Consider the following 12898-nt stretch of genomic DNA (forward strand, 5'->3'; position numbering starts at 1 on the left):
CACATCTGGAGCTGGAAAGCCGCTGTTCAGAGATACGAGCCGGATAATACAATTCACTGGTTTAGAAATAACTCATCTTGGTAATTTTTCAAGAGAGACAAATATGAGGCTGATTTCTGCAGCTGGAGAGGTCACCGACTAGAACTGGCTCAATGACACCAGCCAGCAATGATGGCACAGAACACAGCAGCAGAGGGGACTGGAAATTATACAGGGAGATTGCAGGCCGCTCTCATTACATCTGCTTGTGTACGCTTCCTCCTACCCCCTCCGCTACTTAAAGTGTAACTGTCATATTATTTTTTTTATTTGCTAGTTTATTAGATGTAGGCATGTATACCTGAGTTAGCCTGTCAATGATGTCAAAAGATGTGTAATTACCTTATAATAAAAGCTTTCATTAATGTCCTCTGTCCCCTTCCACTGCTCCCTTAAAAGACCGTTGGTATGGCTTGTCTGTCTTCCTTTTAGTACAAACAGAAGACAGAGGGGCGGCCCCTTCACACTGCATGCCTGCATTAGGCTTCAGAGTGAGGAGGCGTGTCTCTCAATAATCCAATTTGATTGGCTGGCAGGGAGCTGCTGGCTACAGCAAGTGTGAATGGGAAGTGAGGGAAAGCAGTTTTGGCCTCAGAGAACTGGCAGAGGAGGCATCTTGAGAAGATCCTCATATTGTAGAGGTTAATACAGCCGTAACTAAGGAAATACTCAAGGAAAACAGTGGTATGTGAAGAAACTAAAGATTGCTTTATGCATAATCCTGCAGCAGCTGTAACATACGCTAAAAAAAATTATGAAAACAGTTACACTTTAAAGGGGTATTATAGTTACGGAACATAAAGGTTATTTGTTATATGATAGAGGGTTCCAATATTCCAACATGTAGGTGCATCTAGACGTATTGCGCAGACAGCAAGCAAAGATCTTAGATAGATGTCTAACTTTTATTTGCTAAATTGGTGATACCCTTTTAACCCCTTCAATCTTAAAACCCCCAAGGCCAATTTCACATGAGCTTATTCAGTCCATGAAACATGCTCTGTGTGAAAGCAGTATTTCTTGGACTGAATGCTACTCCTGTGATATGATTTATAATGCAGTGTGTTCCTGGACGACTGAAGGCATTATGTGAGTACAATTCAAATCATTATAATGCTGTGGGTTTGTGTCACAGGAGCAGTGTTCAGTCGGGGAAATACTGCTGTCACATGAAGTTTATTTCACTGACTGAATATGCTAGTGTTAAATTAGCCTAATAAAATAAAGTACATAACACAGTCATCATATACTGTATAACACAGACATCGTACTATTCCGAATCCCAATTTAAAGATTTTAATGCCATGATAGCACAATATCTAACTATTAAGATATTTAAAAGGACAGGTCTGTTAGAAAATATAGCTAGCCATATACAGGTCCTTCTCGAAAAATTAGAATATTGTGATAAAGTTCATTATTTTCTGTAATGTACTGATAAACATTAGACTTTCATATATTTTAGATTCATTACACACCAACTGAAGTAGTTCAAGCCTTTTATTGTTTTAATATTGATGATTTGGCATACAGCTCATGAAAACCCAAATTTCCTATCTAAAAAAATTAGCATATTTCATCCGACCAATAAAAGAAAAGTGTTTTTAATACAAAAAAGTCAACCTTCAAATAATTATGTTCAGTTATGCACTCAATACTTGGTCGGGAATCCTTTTGCAGAAATGAGTGCTTCAATGCGGCGTGGCATGGAGGCAATCAGCCTGTGGCACTGCTGAGGTGTTATGGAGGCCCAGGATGCTTCCATAGCGGCCTTAAGCTCATCCAGAGTGTTGGGTCTTGCGTCTCTCAACTTTCTCTTCCCAATATCCCACAGATTCTCTATGGGGTTCAGGTCAGGAGAGTTGGCAGGCCAATTGAGCACAGTAATACCATGGTCAGTAAACCATTTACCAGTGGTTTTGGCACTGTGAGCAGGTGCCAGGTCGTGCTGAAAAATGAAATCTTCATCTCCATAAAGCTTTTCAGCAGATGGAAGCATGAAGTGCTCCAAAATCTCCTAATAGCTAGCTGCATTGACCCTGCCCTTGATAAAACACAGTGGACCAACACCAGCAGCTGACATGGCACCCCAGACCATCACTGACTGTGGGTACTTGACACTGGACTTCAGGCATTTTAGCATTTCCCTCTCCCCAGTCTTCCTCCAGACTCTGGCACCTTGATTTCCGAATGACATGCAAAATTTGCTTGTACTTTGGACCACTGAGCAACAGTCCAATGCTGCTTCTCTGTAGCCCAGGTCAGGCACTTCTGCCGCTGTTTCTGGTTCAAAAGTGGCTTGACCTGGGGTATGCGGCACCTGTAGCCCATTTCCTGCACACGCCTGTACACGGTCGCTCTGGATGTTTCTACTCCAGACTCAGTCCACTGCTTCCGCAGGTCCCCCAAGGTCTGGAATCGGTCCTTCTCCACAATCTTCCTCAGGTTCCGGTCACCTCTTCTCGTTGTGCAGTGTTTTCTGCCACACTTTTTCCTTCCCACAGACTTCCCACTGAGGTGCCTTGATACAGCACTCTGGGAACAGCCTATTCGTTCAGAAATTTCTTTCTGTGTCTTACCCTCTTGCTTGAGGGTGTCAATGATGGCCTTCTGGACAGCAGTCAGCTCGGCAGTCTTACCCATGATTGCGGTTTTGAGTAATGAACCAGGCTGGGAGTTTTTAAAAGCCTCAGGAATCTTTTGCAGGTGTTTAGAGTTAATTAGTTGATTCAGATGATTAGGTTAATAGCTTGTTTAGAGAACCTTTTCATGATATGCTAATTTTTTGAGATAGGAATTTGGGGTTTTCATGAGCTGTATGCCAAAATCATCAATATTAAAACAATAAAAGGCTTGAACTACTTCAGTTGGTGTGTAATGAATCTAAAATATATGAAAGTCTAATGTTTATCAGTACATTACAGTAAAATAATGAACTTTATCACAATATGCGAATTTTTTTTAGAAGGACCTGTATACTTCAACAGTGAAACTTCCCGCTGACGCCCAAGGGGCTGCCTGAGCCCTCCTCCTGCTGCTGGCCACACATAACGATCTGATGCTCTCAGCATTAATTAATTCTATGAGAATCAGGTAATTATGCACCTGGCTGGTGGCCAAAGGTCCCCTCTTGAATTCAGCTGTGTCACTGTCCTCAGTATGGTGATAGGGCAGTATTTTATGCTGCACTGTGGTATTTGGTTCTGCCGAGGCAGTATTTTGTGTTGCACTACGGTATTGCTGGCCCTGCTTACATCTGTTTTCCCTGCCTACTTGTGGCTTGTGTTGGCCCTGCCTACTTCTGTTGCTCAGCCTTCTGTCTATTTGGATTCACCTACAACTTGGCTCCACTTTTAGTTTTTTTTTCCAGGGCCAATTTTAGTTCCCAGTCCATCCCTGGTGTCATTTTCCCAGATAAAATAACAGCACAACACTGCACTATTTTGTCCAACATTTTTAGGGACAAATGCTGCTAATGGAACCTCCAGTGTAGATGGGAACCAAGCTTTATAATGGCACAATCAGTTTTTTTTTTGGGATAATACATGAAGCAGCATGTTACGCTATTCTGACCATCAAACCCCCCCCCCCCCCCCCAAAAAAAAAAAACTAATGAAAGTCCTAAACAAGCTGTTTACCTGTCCAGCCTCTGAGTATGTACAATCTTCAAAAATGCACGTGATCTCGAATCTCTATACAAGAAAAGTAGATACACATTGTGTTTTCTCTGTATTAACTTATAGTGTAAAGGCTTTCTACTGCAACCTCCCACTTAAAGAGGCAAATGCAGCTGGACCACCACTTTGATGGTTTAATTCAGTCTGCAGCAATGCCCACTGGATCCAAGTTACTGCCACTGAAGGCATTATATAGTGTGTTTGTGAAAGTGTTAATACAAAGAATTCATGTCAGTTATGATAACACTAGACATTATGCCCGTTACAATAACGGGCGCTAGAATTGGCCAGAACGCAGAGCAATCATCACACCGCGTTTCATGGATAGCGCGGGCAGCTTGTGGGGCGGCATTGAGCGTGGGACGGCTTTGATGTTACTGCGCTGTTGCTGTGGGCGGTGCACGAGGCCTGAGGTGCGCCGTGTTTGTATTGGCCGCGCTGATGTGGGAGGTCCAGACGGCTGTGCGATTCTATTGGCCGACATGCAGAGTATGCGCATTTAACATTGGTACACACGCACGGACACATCGAAAGCACAGAGGGATTTTATGGTAACATGTGCAAGATCTCATGTCTGACAGAGTCCCAATATTCAAGTGATAAATGTAATTTGCTGAGACTCCTTCCAGGAATTTCTCTGTGTTTACTTGCAGGCTTCTTGCCTACGCAGATATAATGAGCTTATTCTACCAACAGATACCAGCTGTTACAATGCAGGAAAATGCTGCATCTCCATAATATTTAGCATTCAGCACAGGCTGATCATCCATGGTTTGTAATACTCCTGCTTTGCGGTCTGCAGAGTATGTCTCTTGTATTAAACAATGTGGACAAACATGGACTTAGAAGCCAATGAGACTTCTCCATTAGCCCACACAGTTTTGGACTAGCTAGTAGTACTGTAAGAAACTGCATAGCCTGCAATAGACTATAGCCCAGAAATTAAGGCATGGTTCAGACAGCAGTAATTTTAATGTTCCTATCACAGCCATAAGACCCAGGCCTCCACAGGATTATACTGATCTAAGCTTAGATCATCAGAAAACCCATAGAGCAATCTACAGCAAATTGAGTTTAGCACCAGAGCTCCACTCCACTCGTGTACACCCCCTGATAGGCAGCAGTAATGATGGTATTAATCCCCACTGAGTCTTACTCTAAGTACACTTTGCAGTCTTCCCAAATAATCACCACCGTTATCATTAACTCCTTCTGCAATGCCACGGCTGCAGATCAAGATGGCCCATCCATCTCAAAATTGTGGTGGGCGCTGAAGCAATATACCCTTTCCAGATGCAGTAAAACCTTTGGCCATAAATGAACGAATATCTCATTTTATTTCCAGCACGGCCTTGAAATGGTTCTCTACCTTACATAAAATTCTGTTCTCTTTCTCTCAGTGGTGGTCTTTCAGTTCATTTGATCTTTGGTAGTTTTCAGTTTCAGAGACAGAAGTTTCCTGGACCAGGCTTCTCTTTAAGCCTACTTTTCAGGAGCTCACACTTGCACATCATTACTCTAGGCCTGCTCAGAAAAGACTCACTAAATGGAGGTGGGACTAGTCCATCACACAGGCAACTGGACTAAGGGCTGTTTCACACGAGCGAGTCCATTGCGGGAATCATGATTTATAATGCTAGGTGCCTCTGCTTGACCTTATTTCTACAGAATCATACTGACAGCTTTATGTCAGTATGATTCTGTGGAAAAAAGGCCAAGTAGAGGCACCTAGCATTATAAATCATGATCATGCCGTGCGCTCCTGCAAGTCCAGAGCAGAGGATCACACTCACACACGGAGCGCGATTCCTGCAATGGACTCGCTCGTGTGAAACAGCCCTAAGACTGCTAGTTTTAACTATTTGCTGCCCATAGAAAACCATGAGGGATACATATTCCAAACATTTAGCATAAGTTTAGCTCTTTAGAAGTGCTCTTTGGTGACTTTAATCTTTTTTGTATGATATGCTGGGTCCCTGTTAGGATGTAATTCTGCCCCAATGTGTTGATTGTTATTAAAGGGCCCTTTACACAGATCGAGAACCCGCCAGATAATCGCTAACAAGCATTCATAGAAACGCTGGATAGTGATTATCTGGCAGTGTAAAGGTGCTGCTGATTACCCGATGAATGAGCTTGTTCATTGGGTAAGGCTACTTTCACACTAGCGGTAGCCTTCTCCGGCAGGCTGTTCCGGTAGGGGAACAGCCTGCCAGATCCTTGCTACCACTAGTGCACCGTGCCGCCGGAAGTCGGCTCTGGCCCCATTCACTATAATGGGGGCAGGCCGGAGGTCCGGCCACAGTACGGCAAACAGGCCGAGAGGCGGCCAGAATAATACTGCAGCATGCCGTAGTTTTATTCCAGCCGCCTCTCGGCATGTTTGCCGTGCTGCGGCATGCCTAATCATAGTGAATGGGGCCGGAGCAGATTTCTGGCGGCATGGTGCACTAGTGGTAGCACGTATCCGACAGGTTGTACCCCCGCCGAAAAAGCCAGCCAGAGAAGGTTACCCCTAGTGTGAAAGTAGCCTAATTGGATTATTTGTGTAGACACCTAATCGTTAAGTTCTAACGATAATTTGTTTTCCCTTAGTCCTAACAGCAGCACAGATAGGGTTAACCACCCCCCGTGGACTGGTAGGACCGGCAGAATTTTTAATGAGCCCAAGTAATAAACAAATAAAAACACTTAAGACTCCCCTATAAAGGAAGGAATCACCCCTAGCCCACTGTGTTATAGCAAGAAGAGAACTAGCCTTACTAGGGTGGGATATTTGTGTGCTGCTGTTAGGACTAAGGGAAAACAAATTATCGATAGAAATTAACGATTCCCTTCTGTCCTACCAGCAGCACAGATGGTGAGATAGCAATAAGAACCCCTAGGGAGGGCCATCATGCTTGGCAGAACCAAGTATAGTCTGCCCAAAGGCCGAGTATTCAGCTAATCTGGCATCCAGTCTATAATGGGAGATGAATATTGATTCAGAGCTCCAGGAGGCAGACTTGCAAATCATGTCGAGCGGAAGAAGACTCCTCTCGGCAAAAGAAGTAGCTATGGCCCTGGTAGAATGGGCCTTCACAAACCCTGGAGGGTCTAGAGATTGGGAAACAAAAGATTCACTAATAGCCTCCTTAATCCATCGACTGATGGACGGCTTAGAGGCCTTACGGCCTTTAAATTTACCGGCAAACAGGATTAGAAGATTTTCATCTCTCCTGAACTCCTTTGATCTATCCACATAGATCCGGAGGTATCTCGAGACGCCCAGAGGACTTCTAACAGGTTCCTTGGAGGAGGTAGAAGGTGTAGAAAGAAACGGGAGGGATATCACCTGGTTGATATTCTAGAACGAAGGAACCTTAGGCCTAAAGTACGGGAGAAATCTTAGAAGGACCCGGTCTTGCAAAAAGATGGTATAGGGCTTGTGTGCTGAGAGAGCTTGAAGCTCAGAGACCCTCTTGGCCGAAGTCACTGCAAGGAGAAAAACAAGTTTCCATGTGACAAACTTGAATTCTACCTCCTCCAAAGGCCCAAAGGGGGGAGATGCTAACACCTTGAGAACTACTGATAAATCCCATTGAGGAATGGGTCTCAGTACTGTAGGCTTTAATCTTTCAGCTCCTTTAAGGAACCGTTTGATGAGCGGATCCTGAGAAAAAGACTTGTTGAGGCAAGCTGAAATGGCTGAAACGTGAACCCTCAAGGTAGATGGAGCAAGGCCTTTGTCAAGGCCGTCTTGTAGGAATTGAAAGGATGGAGGAGAGGGGCGGATCTGCAGACGCAACCTCCTTTGAGGAACACCAGGGTGAGAATATCATCATAATCCGTGAGTAGGCTTTCTTGGTAGAGTCCACTCTTGAATGAGACAGCATTCTCAGGATCGACTCTGAAAGCCCTTCTATTCTGGGAAGGGACTGATCAACCTCCAGGCTGTCAGGTTGAACCTGTGCAGATCTAAGCAGAGGTGAGTGTCCCACGACACCAGGGTTTGCTGAGGGGGGAGCCTCCAATATTGTCCTTGACTCATTTGGGCGAGCTGGGTAAACCATGATCTCTTCGGCAAAACCGTATGATGGTTATCACCGAGGCCTTATCCTGACAGATTTTCATCAATACCCTTGTAATCATGCAAAACGGAGGGAAGATGTAAGCCAGCCTGAACCTCCAGGATATTGACAGAGCATCTATCGCCAGGGGGTTGTCCTCCCTGTAAAGGGAACAAAATCTCTCCACCTTGGCGTTGAACCTTGTTGCCATAAGATCCACCTCTGGCATCCCCCACTCTAGGACTATCTGCTTGAATATCTCCAGATGTAAAGACCACTCCACCGCTGGAAGATCGTGGCTCAGCCGATCCGCTATCATATTAAGGGAGCCTCGAATGTGGATTGCAGATAAGTGGAAAAGGTTCGACTCTGCCCAATCCAGAATCACCCCGATCTCTGACAAGAGGGGAAGTGATCTTGTGCCTCCCTGCTTGTTGATGTAAAGTACCGCAGTCATATTGTCTGACTGGAGTTTCACAGCTTTGCCCCGGATCTGAGGGGTGAAGTGAAGGAGGCCTAGCCAGATAGCTCGAATCTCGCAGAGATTGGATGAGAGAAGCCTCTCCTGATGAGACCAGGTTCCGTGTCGTCTAGGTGAGTGCCCCAGCCTACTTGGGACGCATCCATTGTCAATATGATCCAGGTTGGCTGGGTCACAGACTTCCCGTCTGAAAGATGGAACCACCATCTGAGGGAATACCGAGTTCGCCAAGACAGGAAGCACAGGGAGTTTAGCCCGGCAGGGCTGCCATTCCATTTGGAAATGACCTCCGACTGTAGAGAACGGTGGTGCCATAGAGCCCAAGGGACTGCTTCCGCAGACGCTGACTTAAACCCCAACATCTTCATGAGAGTCCAAACTGGAACTCGCCAAGGTACACATAGGAACTCTGCCATGTTCTGTATTCAGGATCTTCTTTCTGGAGTCAACTGGAGAGACATCCCGACGGAGTCGATTATGAAGCCTAGATATCTTACTGAAGTCAACAGGCTCACGTTCGACTTCTGCCAGTTGATGATCCAACCCAGGCGGAACAGAAAGGAGATCGCTACATGAAGATGGTGGGTCAGGACCGCTGGGGAAGAATAGGCTTTTAAAAGCCAATCATCCAGATAAGGAATGATGGTCAGTCCTTGGAAGTCGATCCAACCCAGGCGGAACAGAAAGGAGATCGCTACATGAAGATGGTGGGTCAGGACCGCTGGGGAAGAATAGGCTTTTAAAAGCCAATCATCCAGATAAGGAATGATGGTCAGTCCTTGGAAGTCTTAGAGCCGCCACCACATAAACCACCACCTTAGTGAAAGTGTGAGGGGCAGAAGAAATGCCAAAAGGAAGGGCAACAAACTGAAGGTGTCTGATGACCCCCGAAACCTGGACCGCGATTCTGAGATATTTCCTGGAAGCAGGATGAATCGGGATATGCAGATACGCATCCTTGAGGTCCAGGGTTGCCATCACGTCTCCAGGATTGAGCATGTGAACCACTGACCTGATGGTCTCCATACGAAACCTCACCTTCCTTATATATCGATTGAAATATCTCAGATCGATAATCATCCGGAGATCCCCTGACATCTTGGGAACCAGAAAAACTGGCAAGTAGATCACTAAGGCCCGTTCCCCTGCCGGAACATCCTCCAGAGCTCCCTTGCGGATGTAGTCCTGAATGTAAGCCTCCAGAACCGATTGCTTGGCAGCCTGTAAGAGCTTGGTCCGGATGAACCTGTCCGGAGGAAGAGAAATAAGATTGATTAAATACCCCTTGGAGATGACGTTCAGGACCCAGGGATCCAAAATCTCTAAGATCCAGATGTTCTTGAAGTGGGAGAGATGACCCCCGACGGGAAGAGGAGTGGGGATGTTTTCTGGCATGATGGCAGGAGTAACGGGAGTCATCCAAGAGCTTCGAGGAGGCCCGCAATCAGGAGGTGGATCTTTTGTCCTTGGCTCCTTCGCGAGAGCGCCTCAAACCTCTTCGCTACACTCCCCAGTCCCTTCGGGCTCTTGACTGCTGGCCAGACTGCCCCGCCCTCGAAAGGACTGCTGAGGAAGACTCTTCCCCTTCTTATCCGACAGGCCTTTCATAATCTTATCTAGCTCCGAGCCAAACAAACGGTTGGGCTCAAAGGGAAGGCCAAATAAATTATATTTAGAGGAGTTGTCAGTGACCCAAGGCTTAAGCCACAAAAGCCTATGGGCCACTGACACAAGGGCCATGGATTTGGCTGCCAATTTCAGCTGCCGCTGCACGGTATCACACAGGAAATCCGTCGCCGGGTTAATAGTCTTGAAAGCCGCCAGAATGTCGTCCCGAGACACCTTTTGAATCTGGTTCAGACGAGTCTGGAGGAACGTAGAGACTTCTGTAACAGCAATGGCCGTAGAAGCGGAACCTGCAGCTGCCATATAACTTCTCCTGAGAGTGCACTCCGCTCTCCTATCAAAGGGATCCTGAAGACTAGACCCGTCTGCTGGAACCAGAGTGCGTTTGGACAATTTGGCAATAGCCATTTCCACCTTGGGAATAGAATCCCACGATTCCACCAAGGGTTTAGCCATTGAAACATGAGAGAGGAGGGTCTCATCCGCTTTAGAGACACAAAGTGCCCGACTATCGGGATCAGAGGGCGCCCCGGATCAACATCATGGTCCCCCGACCTGATGGACTTAAATAACTTTTGTGTCTTATCTGGAGGAAAGAAACACAAAGTAAACTCCTCCTCATCCGAGGAGGAAGAAACTAAGGAGACCACAGAAGGTCTTTCTACAGGAGCAGAGGACTCCTTAGGGGTCTGAGCAGGAAGAATTTCATCAAGCAGGCTTACGACTCCTTTGATAGATCCAGCTACATAGGTCTTCACCCATTGATACATATCCTGCATCGTCGATTCACTAGAAGGTTGGCCCCTCGGACGGCAGCTGTCACACTTGGAGTAGCTATCCTCCAAAAGAGCGCTACAATCATAGCAAGATAAAGGTTTCCTCTTGGAACCCGCCTTTCTGCCTTCCGAATCCCGCGGAGAAGACATCACTGCCGAAAAAGAGACATGTAAAACATTTGTAACTTACCTATAAATGTTAAGAAACAGTTAAAAAGGCAGACCGGCGGAAGCTGAAAATGAGGACCCGAAGAATGAGGCACCAATAAATGGAAGAACACCAACTTATAGGGACTCTGGGAGCTAGCTTGAGAAGCATGTGCAGCCAGAGGCCGAGCTGGTGCTCATTGCTTCCTTAAATAGGGGAGGGGTAGGCCCAGAACAAAAACCCCGCCCCCAGAGGGAAAAACTGTAAAAGTAAAAGTTTTCCCCCCACACAAGAAATCATTCTAAATCCTAAGACAGGAGAAAGAATGCCAAGAGCAACCTAAAAATCCTATGCGAACGCGAAGTGACGTCAGAGCACTCCCGAGTCACTTCTGGAAGATGGCGGCGCCCAGCGGCCGTGAGAAACTGGACAGAGGACGCCGCTAAATCCACTGCAGCAACACTCAGCTCCACGGAGCCGGCAGCAGGTAAGCTGCCGAATAGGTTAGGCAACAGCCCGCAGAAAAATGAAAAACGATCCCCCTAGAAGAGAAAAACGGGGGGGAATCACTGCCTAGTCCACCTGTCCGGGAGGACAGAAAAAAGCACAGTGGGCTGGGGGTGATTACCTTTTTTATATGGAAGCCTTAAGTGTTTTTATTGGTTTATTACTTAGGCTTATAAAAAATTCCACCAGTCCTACCAGTCCGCGCTCTGCTGCCGGCAAACAATGATTCAGTATGGGGGAGGGCAATGGCATTAGTGATTACTCCTCCCCATACTATTGAGGGGATCTCTGCATGTAAATGCACCAGTCTACTCCACTGACAAGCAGGCGCCTGCCGGGAAGGAACACTTCCTTCCCGACAGTGGCCTGCTAAATTTTCTCATCTAAAACGACCTTTAGGCTGGGTTCAGATCGCATTTTTGTGTTATGTTTAATGCATACAAAAAACATATACGTTAAACGGATAGCTCAGACAATTGCCATGCAGTGGCATCCGTCACCATATAGGTCCATTGTGGAAAAAATGCATACATTAATGTATACATTTTTTAAATGGACTTTGCTGGATGGAAATCGCTGGAAATGCCATTTAGCTAAGCAGTGGCTGCAGTACAGTTTAAGGCCTCATGCACACAACAATGGCAGGTCCGTCCCATATTGCAGCCCGAAAACAGCAGGTCTGCAAAATATGGGTACTGGCCGCGTGCGCACCGTATCCACTTAAACGGGTCCTCAATCAGGAAGAAACGATGGGGAACGGAGGAACAGATCGGAAGCCCAGGGAAGCACCATGGAGTGCTTTCGTGGATTTTCGGTCTGTGCCTCTGCATCATAAAAACTACTTTTTTGGGGTCTGGACTGTCATATACAGATAGGTGGGCACACGGAATTTGCAGACTACAGCACAGCAGAGTTTTTAATTCTATATTCTATAAAATAATGTTTTGTGGTAAAATCCACTCATTTTTAGGCCCCATTCACACGACCATATACGATGCAGATCCACTTATTTCAATGGGGCCGCAAAAATGCGGATAACATGTAACTTCACCCCAACATATGACACATTAAGTAAAGAATGGCAAGAAAAGGTTAACTTAAATTTCAATGGATTTCAATGGCTTTTGTCACACGATAACCGAGATGACACCGTGACGTGTTATCAGAGTCAATTTTAGCTCAGGTACATCTGTAGCTATATATCTTCATAATTTTAGCTTAGGTACATAAGTAGATGTATATGTGCATAATTTTAGCTCAGCTACATCTGTAGATATATATATATTCATAATTTTAGCTTAGCTACATCCGTAGATATACTGTATATGTTCATAATTTTAGCTCAGCTACATCCGTAGATATATATGCTTATAATTTTAGCTCAGCTACATCAGTAAATATGTATGTTCATAATTTTAGGTCAGCTACATCAATAATTCAGGAAGCCACCTACCAAATGACAAAACTCTGAGATGTTACATCTGCATGGTTATTAAATGAAGCAATGATAAAATGATATACAAAGATTGTGAAATAGATACACATCTATTTTAATCAGCTGAATGTTCCCATGGGAACAAGAAGAGTCAGAGAAA

At 45.5% G+C, this 12898-nt stretch overlaps 1 protein-coding gene across 2 annotated transcripts in view; it reads right to left on the bottom strand.

Moving 5' to 3' along the window:
• The window catches only part of MGAT4B (alpha-1,3-mannosyl-glycoprotein 4-beta-N-acetylglucosaminyltransferase B), a 444527-nt gene that overhangs the window by 272767 nt on the left and 158862 nt on the right, over nucleotides 1-12898 (bottom strand). The gene's annotated exons all lie outside the window — the stretch shown is intronic.

Source organism: Bufo gargarizans, chromosome 2 (genome assembly GCF_014858855.1).
Source record: "Bufo gargarizans isolate SCDJY-AF-19 chromosome 2, ASM1485885v1, whole genome shotgun sequence".
Classification (NCBI taxonomy): Eukaryota; Metazoa; Chordata; class Amphibia; order Anura; family Bufonidae; genus Bufo; species Bufo gargarizans.